The following is a 15,835-nucleotide window of genomic DNA, read 5'->3' as shown; positions in this document are numbered from 1 at the left end:
TAAACGTAATCATATAAGGGAAGATAATAATGCACTACGTTACATTGTTGAGGTGTTTCTGGGTGGTGAGGTGCTTGGTGATGGTGGCCTTGCTGTTGAGCTGACTGTCACAGACATGGCAAGTGTATGGTCCGTTGCGCTCCACCTGGCTCACCTGGCCGGCCTGAAGTGCACGGACTAGCTCTGCCTTAGACTGGTGAAAACAAAAGCACAGAACAACGATAACTTTTGTAAACATATGGGATTGAGTAACCTAAGCATGTAAAAGATTGTAATAAAAAATGTTTTGCTACATAATTAAAAGCTGTATTGCTACATTCATTAATATTTGTTACACCAAATAAAGAGAATGGTAAGGCTCCTTACCCAAAGTCGTGAGCAAATTTATCTTGATCTTTTTATATCTGTCTGAAGCAGAGTATAAGAACATAGTCACTGTGTGGATAACACGTGTTAAGGAAAAGGGTACATTCAGCACAATTGAAGGTATTTTGGAGAACAACTCTAAATTATGCAAAGATATAGGACTGAGTTGCATAAGCATGCAATATATTGTCGCCAAAAATGTTTTGCTCCTTGTAAAAAAAAAAAAAAAAAAAAGTATTACTACGCTCATCAATATTTGTTGTTCAAAATAAATTGCTAGGGCTCCTTACACAAACTTGAGAACTTAATTCTCTTTATCTTCTTATCTCTACATCAGAGTTAAGAGTAGAGTAATCGGGTAGATACTGTGTGGTTAGAATAATGGTCAATTCATCATGACATGAGAAGGTGAGACGGTTGCTCGGGGAGGGAATGGAGGATCTTGAATCATGGGGAGGGATGATGACGTAAATAACTGTTTCCTGTTTGACGTTGGAGAAAAAAACAGTGGTAGTTAGCTTACATCAGTTTTATCATCCCCGAAAAATTTGCCGTAAGACAACAGTTGGTAATGAAAATGAATTAAATTAACTACTAGGTCAATGCAAAGATCTCATATTATACCTACCAGAATATGATAATACTGTATACATGAAAATCTCTTTGCTAGAGAACTCCATCAACTAAATAAGTCGACTCCTGGCAGTCAGCATATAACGCCTAATGTTCATAAATCAGTCCGAAATCAGTGAAAGGGTGAAAGCTGGTATGCGACGACACACGTAGTTTAATGGCTTGTCTCCCTCCATGGGCACAGTGAGCACGGACTCATGATTATAAAATTATGAAGTGCCCAGAGGTAACTGGAAATATATATAATCCAAACGACACCAGGTCACATATATTGGGATGATCGGAATACCCAAAGATTCTGACAGCCAGGAGGGGTTCACTTTTTCCCTAACTCACTCTGTTCTTCTCGACCACGCACGTTTGTATGTTAATAATTAAAGAGATAAGTAAATGAATTAACATATAGATAAGTAAATAACAAAAAAATGGGGATTCCGTGCCTAGATTTTGAAACACAGAATGAGTAACTTACAAATACCGTACTATACTGTTTTGTATGTTGTCTTTTATTAAGTGTACTCTTGACTACAGAAAATCATTGCCCAAGCAGTTGGTCCCAAGCAAAGACATCTGGTAACACTCTTGGATATTGCCAAGGGTGTAATGATAAGCGTTATCTCATCCCGTCCTAAACTAATCACTGCTTTCACCCGCAATACAACATCATACTTTTTCTTTTTTCTCAATATCATCCGTCGTCAGATAACCACACTTTCTTCAGAAGGCTGGTTTGTGGGGGAAGTGGACTTTCATGCTTGGTATCGGAGAGTGGACACGTGTTTTCATGCTCTCTCTCCTCTAGTGTTTTGGGTTTGCCCCACCGGAATTAGCATTTTTTTTTTTTTCATCCTTCTGGTGATAGGTAAGTTAGCTAATCTCTGATTTTCCTCCCCTCGCTGTTAGTTTCATACAGAAGGTGTCTGTACCTTTGTACTGAGATTGTCTTTGCCTCCTGCCCAAGGAGAATCCCCACCCACTGATCACTCTGGATGCGTGAGCACACGATCAGGCCTCTCAGGAGTGGGTTGGGAGGGTAATCTCTGTCCTCGTTGTTTTGCCCTGGGTGCATTGTTCCTTGCTCATCTTCTCTTCCTTCCCGCTTCCCACGGGAGGGGGACGTGGTTACTTTGGCAGACAACATTGCTGCCTCTTCCTCCATCAAGGAGGGGGGGTAGGTCCTGACAATCCCAAGAGTGCTTCATGGACTGACTGTCCCCAGACTCACCGCCCCCAGCCCCGTACCCTCCTCGAGATTTCTGTATGTAACACATCATTGCCTTCCTGGACGGAGTCCGCAAGGTGTTGGTTTTGGTCGAGTTTCTTTGTTTGTTTCTTTCTTTCTTTCTTACTATCTTTCTTTGTTAGCAACATTATGGAAAAACGCCCGAATGAAATTACATGAAACTTTCAAGATATGTGGGCATTGGTGCCAAAAGAAAGTGATTAAATTTTGGAGGTAATCGAGTGACCCTGAAAGGTCAAAATCAAGATCACGGATTTTCAGAGGGCTATAATTTGAAACCGGTTGAAGATACAATTACTATTATGAACATACAGGAACTCGTAATATGAGCTTTCATTTGACGCCAAGACCTTTGACCTTAAGTGACCTTGAAAGGTCAAACTCAAGGTCACGGATATTCAGGGGGCTATAACTCAAAACTGGTTGAAGATAGAGCTATATTTACTGTTATCAACTGTCACGGGAGTATAGCGAGGCGAAGTTATAGTGGAACAAAAGACTCTTGTACGTACACTTTCTTCTTTAATAAATGAGACTTATATACAAGAAACTGGGCCTGACGCGACCAAGAACCGAAGTTAGCTGTACGAGATCTGAGTGAGAAGTCCCCTTTTTTTTCTCTCTCTTTTTTTTTTTTTTTTTCTCCTATCGACCATTGGGGCCGGAGCCCCTGGTCATTAAGGCAAAAATATATATATGTATACTGTATACATTGATACATATATACATATATACACGAGCATATATATATATTGTTACATAGCCTATGATTTCATCATCCTTTGTGTAATTCTAACGTACATTAAGCTGCATGTTTGATCACGAGCGTGTTCTACCTCACTCCCCCCCTCCTCCCTTATAGTAGAGTAAGTCGTTCTTTCTGTTGTTCAGAGCAGGAGTGTCAACTCTCTGTCCCCTCTGGCTTCATTTGCGCGTCCTTCTTACAAGTTGTATCAAGCTCTGCCGGCCCCTATATAATCAGCTCAGTCTCTGCATTATTGCCACTTAGATCTACTCCTCATTTTGTTCACATCTGTGTCCTCCCCTGTACAGTTATTATTATTGTGAGTGCTCAGGAAGTCTCCAACCATCTAGCAGCTGTGTAATTTGAGTATAAGTGTTATTGCATTTTTTCTTGTACTGTGTAGCATAAGGTGTTGATTCTTAGGCCTAGTAAGGTTTTTGTGATTAATGTAATGTTTCATGTCAGCCATTGTTCATAATATTTCGTATCTGTAATAATATATCTTGCATTCACTGCGTATTATCTGGTATTTTCATTTTATCAGGGCTGACTTAGATAAATTTATTCATGCTAATTTCGTGTTAATAGAGGCTATTGCAGTTAACCATATATTTAACCTGTTTTTTGCTATTACATTAGCCAACGGCCATACCACGTTGAGTACACCGCTTCCCGTCCAATCAGCGAAGTTAAGCAACGTTGGATCTGGTTAGTACTTGGATGGGTGACCTCCTGGGAACACCAGATGCTGTTGGCATCCCTACGTGTCAAGTGGGGTTGGTGGAGGATTAGTGCCCCTCCCTGTAAAACAATTAACTCTAAGCCCTTGGCCATCCCGTCTGGGATTCATGGCGTCTGGCAATGAATGAATGACATTATCCTTATGAGTCCTGAATGTTTTGTTGTTAGTTTGACCATTAAATTTAACTTGTAATTTTACCTCTTTGGTTTGAACCTGGAACTTTACGGGACAGTAGTGATTTTTAGTATTCTCACTTAAAGTGTACATTATCTTTCTCTGTTCCGTAACAATATATATATATATATATATATATATATATATATATATATATATATATGAACATACACACTTTCATGCACACGTACATATATATGTAATAATTTTTATTTTATTTTTTTTGTAGATTTATTTTTATTATTTTTTTTATTTTTTATATTTTTAACCTTATATTACTTATAAACTAAAATGCCTAATCTAAAGACCCTAAAACTAATCACCTGACAGACAAATCGCTAACCTATACTAAATTCTAAGAGACAAATAACTAGACCTACACTAATTGTAAAAAAGCCTCGACCAAGAGAACACCATCGACTGCAGATATTTAATGCCTTTCTACATAACATACCTGCACTCATCACCTTTTTTTTTTTTTTTTTTTTTACGTGTCCGACTCCGGGCAAAGGCTCAGGGCCTATTTCTTGGGGGCAGTGGCCTATCCCAAGGCCCAGTAGTCCTCCTACACCTCCACATGTCACCACTTCGGCGCTAACACCCACCGTCCATATTGAATACATGCTAGGGCTGTCTCATACAGGACTGGTGTACTGGTATTAGCGGGGGTACTTTTACGACATGTCGGCGGGTCATCTGGTAGATCAGAAAAGTCTGCTTTTTAGGAAATTCAAATCCTTAAACTGTTCCCTGCCCCAGCCGGGATTCGATCCTGGGTCCGTTAGGACTGCAAGCCGCCTCTCTACCGATTCAGCCACCGCCTCCCCCTGGTGACTGTCAGTCGAGGCACAACCTAATATAGGGGACATCAATATATGAAAGGGAACCAGACGAGTCAGGAACATTTCCATATACGTCAGCTGTCGGCCCTAATTAGAATAACTTAAGCTCGATGGTATAATGTATTTACATAATTTGTACAAAAAGAGAAGAACCTCGCCCAGCAGACCACCATCGACTCCAAGTGCCCAATACCTTCCTATATTGCACACTTGCACTCATCAGCTGGTGACTGTTAGTCGAGGAACAGGGTTTAATGTTGGGGACATCATTATTAGAAATAGATCAGTGAGTGGAAGAACTATTTCAAATACGTCCCTCCTGTCACTAAAGTCTCGTCTTTTATAACCACACCAGAAATTACAGAACTGGCACTTTAAGAATGAAGGTTACCATTATATATTTTATACAGTGTTAACTCAATACTTAATTAACCAAATACATTACTTTTAACGAAACATATAATGTATTACTCATAAAGTGAACACTTACACACATGAACAAATATTATATATAGATCATCTACATATGTATACCAATATTTCCCTGTTAAACAACCGATTAATCTAGAACAACAAATAATAACAGGAAACATGCAAGGTGCGACCTAACGATACAAACAATTCCTATGAAGCCTCAGCCGTCTCGTGACATGCCCCCACACCAAGGACTCACTCATTACAGTAAGGCAAAAGTTTCACATACGGCTGAGGAAATCTGACAATAAATTTTCTTTTCCAGGAATGGCTCTAAATACATAAGTAAAATTTTGTAGATACAAAGACCACCTTAACAACCTAGCATTGTCTGGACTCTTTCTGAAGACACTGTAAGGAAGAGTCATCTGTTCATAATACATATTCTTGACCATACAAATATCTTTCAAATTTCTTTACTGCAAACACTACTGTTAAGTATTCCCTTTCTTTCACCGAATATCTTGTCTCTTTTGGCTGCAACTTCCTACTCGCAAAAGCAATAGGGAAGATTCCATCATCAAACTCTTGTAACAGAGAAGCTCCTAGCGCTCTATCAGATGCATCTGTCTGTACCACGAATGGGCGAGTCAAGTCAGGAGTCAGTAGAACTGGCGACAAGGTAATAGACCTCTTGAGTAATTCAAAAGCCTCCTGATGTTTACTCTCCCACCGCAGCTTACTTGGGGATCCCTTCCTCAGGAGATCAGTCAAAGGGGAGATAATCTGCGAATAGTTGGGAATAAATATCTGATACCAGCCTGTCAAACCACGGAAGCTTCTCAATTTCTTCCTATTAGAGGGTGGACAACATTGTCTAATTTTATCAAGAGTGTTTACCCGAGGAGTTACTATTCCATGTCCTACAGTACGCCCAATGAAATCTATGGTATCAAAATCCATCTTACATTCAGATGGGCGAATGGTTAGTTCTGCCTTACTGATTCTAGCCAGTAGTTCTTCTAAAGTACTGATATGTTCCTCCCAAGTAAGTGTATGAATTAACATGTCATCTAAATAGTTATCCACATTATTCATTCCATTCAACAATTTCCTCATAAGTCTGTTAAACGTTGCTGGTGAAATAACTAAACCGAATGACATCCTTGCAAACTGATAGCAACCAGATTTAGTTGTGAAGGCCGTGAGTGGCTTAGAAGTTTCTTCCATCTCAATTTGCCAAAAGCCCCGACTATAATAATATGAGTGAAAGGTACTTCTTACCTTCAAATTTAGTCAGTATATCCTCTGGCCTACAGATCGGCTCACAATCAAATCTGGTTACCTTGTTCAACTTCCTAAAATTTACACAAAATCTATAACTTCCATCAGGCTATCCTACCAATACAACTGGAGCACAAAACTCAGAATCTGAATGTTCTATTATAAATTCATTAAACATTAGTTTTACTTCTTCTATTGCTTCCTGAATGGAAAAGGGCAATGGATATTGTCTCTCTCTCATGGGCTCATCGACAGTTAAATGAATTCTGTGTTTCACCAAGCTAGTACAACCTGGTTTTTCAGTCATTACATCAGAATATTTCTTAAATAGGCTTGATAACTCCTTCTTTGTTCTTTCAACAAACCAGGATTGATGAGCACGTCTTCGTCTGAGTCATTACTACGTACTTCTGGTACCTGTAGTAGTGGATCTTCTTCTGACACGGTACTTGGGATCATAGACACCGCTGCAACTACATCCTCACTGCGGGATTCATATTTTCTTAACAGATTAATGTGAAACAACTTTTACCATCAGCTAATTTAACCCTATAATCATAATCTGATACTTTCTCAAATACGTCATAAGGCCCCTTCCAGTTCAATAAAAGTTTACTTGAACTTGTTGGCAACAAAATAAGTACCTTATCCCCTACTTCTAAACTCCTCACACGAGACTTCATGTCATAATGATGTTTCTGCCTTACCATTGAAGTCCCTAAGTTATCATTTAGCAGCTAGCAGGTCTCCTCTAGCCGACTTCGAAAGTCTGCTACATATTGGTAGGTGTTATGTAACTCAGGTTGCCTGTTTTCACTTGCCCACAATTCTCTCAATAATCCAAATGGTCCTTTCACTGTCCTGCCATACAAAAGTTCAAATGGAGAAAACCCCGTACTAGCTTGTGGTACTTCCCTAAATGCAAATAGGACTGCAGGAAGGTATCGATCCCAATCAGCTGGTCTCTCCTGGCACATCTTTTTCAACATCTGTTTCATAGTACCATTGAATTTCTCATTCAGGGCGTTTGACATTGGGTGATATGGGGCTGTGAAAGACTGCTTAACACTTATGAGACGACAAACTTCGCTCATTAACTGAGATGTAAACTGTGTTCCTCTGTCACTAAGGATTTCTTGTGGGAAACCTGCTCTAGTAAATACACTGAGAAGGGCTTCTCCTATCCTCTCTGTCTCTATGTTTGATAAAGGAATTGCCTCAGCCCAACGTGTCGCATAATCAACCACAGTGAATACCCACCTATTACCCTGTGCTGAAGCTGGTGAAAAGGGCCCTATTAAATCAATGGCTACCTTTTGGAAAGGAATAGTCATTATGGGCATCTTTCCTAGTGGCACTTTAGTGACTCTACTCTTTGGTACTGTCCTCTGACAAAGATCGCAGCTTTTGCACCGCCTCTTTACATCACTACTTAGACCTGGCCAGTAAAAAGAACTTAAAATTCGATCCTCGGTTTCCTTTATTCCCAAATGGCCTCCCATCTATGATTCATGTGCCAAGCTCAATACCCTCTTACGTCTTTCTTTACGAACTAAGAGTTGTCTAACCTCTTCTCCATTTGGCCTGATGGTTACCCTGTACCATACTTTATTTATTTTTTCTCTACCTTCACCTTCCTTTGTGCTGCTGTTTGAAGATACCCACTGATTAAACTATCTACCTCCTGCTCGTCAGCGCTGACGGGCTGTTCCACCAAAGTGTCATTCTCTCCTCTGTCCACTTTCAAGGGCCGTAGGATTGTCGACCTCTGACGCTGCCCACGAGTCTGCACAGCTCCCGCAACTGCATATGACGAGAAGTCATCTGGGGTTATGGCATCTGAAGTTTCCACGTGACATTCTTGTGGGCCGTCAAATGCAGACATATTTGACACTGAAGTAGTCTGTTTCACTGGCGACGAATCTTCAGTTCCCATATGGTTGACAGAGGTGTCTTCCCCTGAAGGTGACTGCTGAGGATACTGGTGCTGTGTAGGAGACTCTAAAATAGGTGGTTGTGCTCCTGCTATGTTACCAACTATTAAATCGCAGATGGAATTCTCCATACATGTTGCTTCCACCATCCCAGTGTAATACGGTGTCTTGATGAAGATTTTTGCCACAGGACACACTAGAGCCGTCTTGTCAATGAGTACACATCATCTGCTATCTCCAGTTATGTTTTCCGGGCGCACAACTTTTTTTTTCTCACAACTACACCAGTGCACACTGTGTTCCGTAAAACTGAAACAGGTTGATCTCCCACATATCCATCACTGAGTTTGAGATTATGGCCAATTGTGCCAACACCGATGACCAGAGGAATAACTTCACCTGAAGTTAGAGTTACTGTTGGTGTCACGGGGTTTTTATAGTATCACGGTAATTTTGAAATATAAATGGTTAAATGTTATTTAAATTGATAATAATATTCAATAATACTGGAGAGCAGGGACAATGCTTGTCTTGCTAAATCGTGCAACGATTCTCTAAGAACGAGAATTCAAAAACTTTCTCAACAGTACACAGCAGAGACTAATAACTCACAATTGCTGACTTACTGTACTGTTAGCCTCTGGAGAAAATTACTTCACCCCTGACAATAAATAACTAATACTAATAATAATAACATCAGGTTCTTGCTGATGCATTAACTCCTGGCGCAACGGATTTTAAGTTAATACAACAAGACTGGTCTAAGTACCAGTTATGAAAGCAAACGTTTATGCAAGCTAGGAGCTATATGGAAAATAAGCTTAATTTGGATTAAATGAAACAAGATTTTACTTTACATTGAGCTCAAGAAAGGAACTGTTAAATTTATTAATCACAAAAAATAAATTTAACGTTACAATTCAAATCAAATTAAATGAGACGCATTCACTCACTCTCACAAAAGCTAAATACTTACGCCTAGGAAAAAACACCTTAACTAAGCTCTTAAAACTACAAAATACACAAAAGAAATACCAGTCGATGAATGCTATGTATCGCCTGAGGGGGGGGTGGGAGTACTGGGATTAACTGTACTAGTGGAGCTTGGGGTGCTAGCTGACCTCTCCAACTTCTTGAGCACAGAACCTTTCTCCGTCACAGCAAATACTAGACTCAATTCAAATAATGTATAGGCAGGACGCACAAGCTGCCAGAAGAAGGCGTGGCTAACGGTTTAGGCAAGCAGAGGCGAACGATAAAGAAACAATAGTATCGCTCAGTAGCGCACTTAGTGACGTGCATTAAATCGGTCACTTTTGAAAGTGACGAATGTTTTGAAAAGTGTACCCCGAAATGGAGGGAGAAACGGTTAGCTGAGCGATACGCAGTGAGTTTTCCACTAATAGTTCGTGGCTTCTCACAAAAGGGAAATGTCGCGGATTGATTCGTGACATTACGCCCTTACAAAGTTAAATTTTTTCCTTATGGGAAAAAATTTTTGGATATATATATATATGTACACATCCTAACTCAGTCACACAAGATTCACACTGTGGTGTGTGTGCTATCCTGCTACAGGAGAAAGTCACAGTCGCCAGTGAGCGAAAAAAAACCTCGTATTTACGTTAATAGAAGCAAGCTTGAGGGAAAAACTCCGTGACGACGGTGAAAATCCTGTACTCAGGTCAAACTGAGCGAAAAGTTCGCTACATTTACACTGACAACTAATTGTTGTGTAGCGTGGTGTATGTAATACACGGTGTAGGTGTGACAGTTGTAGTGTAACTGTACCTACGTGTAAAATGACACAGTAAATAATATGGCGACGATGAAGGCAGAGGAGAAGAGGCGGCAGCGTGCGGCAGACGATCAGCTGGCCCGCACAGCAAAACTGCTACACCCATTGCTGAACCTGCAAAACCAATTGAGGTGGAGCATCAAAAGTGTCAATGAGACAAAATTTTATTATGTTACAATTACTCTCTGCCTAGCAGTCAGTGCTACGACGTACATTCGAGGTCGCCATTAATTATAGCACACAATTATGGTCGGCAAGTTGAGAATCCTTGTGCAAACTCGGGTCTTCCATAGCCTCGAACCGCACACGGGTCCTCAACCTGTGCCTTAACCTACAGTACTTATATTAATATCGGGGAGCTGAGAATCCTTGTGCAAACTTGGGTCTTCCATAGCCTCAAGTCGCCTCTGCAGAGTTCTCACTTCCCCCTTAACCTACAATACAATACTTATATTAGTACCGGGAAGCTGAGAATCCTTGTGCAAACTTGGGTCTTCCATAGCCTCAAGTCGCCTCTGCGGAGTTCTCTCTCGAACTTCCCCCTTAACCTACAATACTTATATTAGTATCGGGGAGCTGAGAATCCTTGTGCAAACTTGGGTCTTCCATAGCCTCAAGTCGCCTCTGAACTTCCCCCTTAACTTACGGTACATAATATGTATGTACAGGCCCTGGACATACTGCGTCCTGTGGGGCCAATGGGCGAGATGTCAGGTCTGCACCCACTTCACCACTACCCTGTCTCTCAACTGTCTCAGAGATTACAGGTGTGGTTACAAATGGCACAGGAAGGGCATGTCCCTGATTAGTGGTGATACTTTGGCACACACTGCAAGAACGGACAAAACTATCCATGTCCCGTCCCATCCCTGGCCAGAAAAAGTCAGCTTGGATACGGCCCTGGGTCTTCCTTTTGCCCATGTGACCTCCTGAGACTGAACAATGACCCCATTGTAACACTGCTAGGCGGTACTTGGCGCGAACGACAAACTGCAGTCGAACCTCGCCCTCGGGTGTTCGTGACTCACGGTAGAGCCGTCCTTGTTTGCGAAGGAACTTGGCTCGACCTCCCCGTGAATACTTTATCACTCGACCCTTTTGTTTGTTCCGCACGGTAGCAAGTGTCGGGTCAGAATGTTGTTCTTGCACAAGTTGACTACACATCAGATCTTGCGGCGATTCAATGATCACTGGGGTGACACAGTCTGGAGCCTCAGTCATGGCTCGTGTTACCGCAGCAGCCGAAGTCTGAGTAGCGTCATCGGAGCAACTATCCTTGACTCCATTAATATTTCCAATGATGAGTTCAAATAAAGGTTCTGGCATGACAACTGCAAGTGTCATACCAGTGTAAAATGGAGATGCCACCTGGATACATGTCTCAGGGAACAATCTCACTGATCCATCAATAAGCTTTGCATGGATCTGTCGACCTGTATACTGCTCAGGCCGAACTAAACTCTGCTTAACAGAGCAACCTGAGGAACCACTGTCTCTCAGGACCTTCACAGGAATGTCTCCCACAAACCCTTGCTGAACAAGGAAGGTACTGTCACCTGTGGGAGGGCCTGTGGAGGAAGCAGCTAGCCACTCATGAGGCTGCTGAACTGATGCGGCGAACATTGTGCCTTGACAATTATATTGGAAAGATGGAACATTGGCCATCTGTGGAGGGGGGTTCACTGTCACTGTGGGACTAGTGAACTGTAGGGAAGTACCCACACTGGTAGGGACATGACCACCAGGCTGCTGCTGAGGAATGAAGGCTGCATTCGCTTCCTGCCTCTTTTGAGCTGGTGGTGAAAAAGTTTGTCCCGACGGTCGGTTGCGTGGCTGGTACTGCTGCTGGTTAGGGTACTTGTTGTACCTCTTCCACTCAGGTTTCTGAGTGTTTTGCCCCTGGTCCTTCCACTGCGGTTTTGGACCTTGGCCATTACTCTGAGAACGGCCTTGGTGCTGGGATTCAGTCTGAGACGGCTTCCCAGACTTGGCAGTATCTTTTCTGCTCCAGGTGTTTTGCTTACGAGCTTGATACCCGTATGCAGTAAAGAATGCGTCAGCCTTCTCTGCCATTTGGCTGGCATCTTTCACCTGGCAGATCTTAAGCTGTGCTATGAGCTCAGCAGGCCACGACCTCACTAGCTGTGTACGCAGCATAAGGTCAATTATCCCCTCACGCGTGGAAGGAGTTTCATCTTTCTCCATCCACTCATTTAAGTAAGCTGTGAGACGATCAAGGAACTGAACAGCTGTCTCCTTGTCTTGGAGACGAGCTCGCATGAACTGAACTTTGGCGTCGTCTACTGTGAGACCATACGCCTTAATGAGTGCAGCTTTCATCATCTCATATGTGAGATTGTCTCCACGAATTCTGTGGAGAATATCGAGGGCAGGGCCCTCAAATAGGCTAAGAAACTGAAGCCGCTTAGCTGCCTCATCCAGTTGATACATGTCTGCCATGTCCTCAAAACGAGCTATGTACAGCTCGATTCGCTTGCTTTCCTTGTATGAAGGAAGCTTGATGCGTGGGGTTGCCAGGACATATGCAGGGAGAACGCTCGTGGAGCTTGGACCAACTGCAGCAGACGTGTCTGAAGCCAAGGAATCTCGCTTGAGCTTCAGCACTTCAAGTTCATGTTTCTCGCGTGCTTCTTGCTTGGCACGTTCGTGTTCTCGTTCTTTGTCTCGCTGTTCACGCTCGTATTCGCGCTGTTCTCGCTCTTGTACTAGCTCGTGTTCGTGCTGTTCTCGCTCTTGTACTAGCTCGTGTTCGCGCTGTTGTCGCTCGTATTCGCGCTGTTCTCGCTCATATTCGCGCTGTTCTCGCTCATATTCGCGCTGTTCTCGCTCATATTCGTGCTGTTCTCGCTCGTATTCGCGTTGTTCTCGCTCACGTTCACGAGCGTCTTTCTCACGTTCTTGCTCGTAATTAAACCGTGAGAGAACGTAACTCTGTATTTTCTCTGGGTCAGTGAGACCCATATCTTTGGCTTCCTGTACATAAGCACTGGCTGCCATGGCGCTAATTTATTAAGCAAACGAAACTGAGCACTGACTGCTTCGCAAACGAATGCTAATAATACAAATAAAGAATACAAACACAAGCTAGTGGTGACCAGTCTTATCCAGTTAACTGGCAAAGAATAAATCAAAAATGTAAATGACTGGGAAGACTCAATAATAAACACAATGGGTACGGCGACTTCCCAGGAGCGAATAAAATCGTCTGGCGTTACCAAGAATAAACTAGAGTTAAGTACTCTATTGATTAATAAAGCAAAATTCACTTGCTAAATTAAGGGTAAACACCAGTAAGCTTGTGCCTATAAACTTTAATGATAAATACCTAAATATGAATGAGTGAGCACTATCTCGTGAATAGCTTTAGAGCTAGGAGTTAATATCCTGGCGAGGTCGCCAATTGTCACGGGGTTTTTATAGTGTCACGGTAATTTTGAAATATAAATGGTTAAATGTTATTTAAATTGATAATAATATTCAATAATACTGAAGAGCAGGGACAATGATTGTCTTGCTAAATCGTGCAACGATTCTCTAAGAACGAGAATTCAAAACTTTCTCAACAGTACACAGCAGAGACTAATTACTCACAATTGCTGACTTACTGTACTGTTAGCCTCTGGAGAAAGTTACTTCACCCCTGACAATAAATAACTAATACTAATAATAATAACATCAGGTTCTTGCTGATGCATTAACTCCTGGCACAACGGATTTTAAGTTAATACAAGACTGGTCTAAGTACCAGTTATGAAAGCAAACGTTTATGCAAGCTAGGAGCTATATGGAAAATAAGCTTAATTTGGATTAAATGAAACAAGATTTTACTTTACATTGAGCTCAAGAAAGGAACTGTTAAATTTATTAATCACAAAAAATAAATTTAACGTTACAATTCAAATCAAATTAAATGAGACGCACTCACTCACTCTCACAAAAGCTAAATACTTACGCCTAGGAAAAAACACCTTAACTAAGCTCTTAAAACTACAAAATACACAAAAGAAATACCAGTCGATGAATGCTATGTATCACCCGAGGGGGGGGGGAGTACTGGGATTAACTGTACTAGTGGAGCTTGGGGTGCTAGCTGACCTCTCCAACTTCTTGAGCACAGAACCTTTCTCCGTCACAGCAAATACTAGACTCAATTCAAATAATGTATAGGCAGGACGCACAAGCTACCAGAAGAAGGCGTGGCTAACGGTTTAGGCAAGCAGAGGCGAACGATAAAGAAACAATAGTATCGCTCAGTAGCGCACTTAGTGACGTGCATTAAATCGGTCACTTTTGAAAGTGACGAATGTTTTGAAAAGTGTACCCCGAAATGGAGGGAGAAACGGTTAGCTGAGCGATACGCAGTGAGTTTTCCACTAATAGTTCGTGGCTTCTCACAAAAGGGAAATGTCGCGGATTGATTCGTGACAGTTGGCGAGTTTGATGATTGTGTCCTACAAGCAGCAGTCCTCTCCTCATTTCCTGATGGTTGCGTAGTCTGCACACCTCTGCCTCTTCCACCTGTTGACGTTGTAGTGATAGTTCTGCAGTTTCTTGCAATGTGTCCCGTTTTCCTGCAAAGAAAACACACAGCTGGTTTCCTTGCCTGGTTCTGTCTGGATGGCCTACCTGACCTGATGTCATCCAATGGACGTAATTTAGCCAGTGCTTCCGGCTTCGATTTGGGTTTGAAGCTTCTCCACATAGGTCCTCCGTGTGCTGCTAGGTATCGTTCGGAGATATCCTTTATTTCATCTAGACTTTTAGGTGCTCTTTCCTTCAAAAACATGCGTAACTCAGGATGACAAGGCCTGGCAAAGTGTTCCCTTAAGATTATGTCCCTAAGACCATGAAAATCTTGGCTTATTTCTGCTAACTCGATCCACCTGTCAAAATACCTGGTCATCCTCAAAGAAAATTGTATAATCGTCTCTCCCTTCTTAGGTACAGCGTCTCGAAACTTGCTACGGTATCCCTCTTCCGTCAAGGTGTAGAGCTCCAAGATGGTCTTTCTTATGGTGTAATTCTGAGCTGAATCAGGGGTCAGTGCGATGTAAGCTTGCAACGGTTTTCCAGTTAATAAGGAACTTAAATTAATGGCCCATTGGTCTCTTGGCCATTTCACTGATGTGGCAAATCTCTCGAAACGTTCCAGATACGCTTCAATGTCGTCTACACTCTCATCAAATTTGGGTAATTTAGGTCGAGCCACTAAATAGGATGAATCAGCAACACTTGGCCCAGCCACAGTCTTATCCTCTCTTAATGCTCTCATGTAACGTTCGTGTTCTCTTTGTTTTTCATTTTCCACTCTTTGTTTTTCATTTTCCACAGCTCTTTGTCTCTTAACAGTATTTTTTAATTCTCGTTCTGCTTGACTCACTTCAAAATCTCGCCGTTCTTCTCCTCTTTGTTTGTCTTCTCTTGCGAACGCCTGCTGCTCCCTCACGAATTCTTGTAGGGCTGAACCTTCGAGTCCCAGTTCCTTACCGGCGCTCACAAATTTCACCAAAATATCCATGACTGTTGTCTTGAAGTTCCAGAATACAACTCCCAGCTGGATTTACTCGCCTCTGACCCCGGGTCTGGGCACCATAACTGTCACGGGAGTATAGCGAGGCGAAGGTATAGTGGAACAAAAG

General features: G+C 42.1%; 1 non-coding gene across 1 annotated transcript; it reads left to right on the top strand.

The window, feature by feature from the left end:
* Window positions 1-3,625: 3,625 nt before the first annotated feature.
* On the top strand, window positions 3,626-3,744 carry LOC145391767 (5S ribosomal RNA). Its single transcript, XR_013895897.1, has one exon. It is a non-coding gene; the product is annotated as a 5S ribosomal RNA (ribosomal RNA).
* The last annotated feature ends 12,091 nt before the right edge of the window (window positions 3,745-15,835 follow it).

Source organism: Coenobita brevimanus, chromosome 19, assembly GCF_032717465.1.
Source record: "Coenobita brevimanus isolate Jiangsu-jjx chromosome 19, ASM3271746v2, whole genome shotgun sequence".
Taxonomy (NCBI): domain Eukaryota; kingdom Metazoa; phylum Arthropoda; class Malacostraca; order Decapoda; family Coenobitidae; genus Coenobita; species Coenobita brevimanus.
The sequence above is the reverse complement of the archived record's forward strand: the minus strand, read 5'-3'. Positions and strand labels throughout refer to the sequence as shown.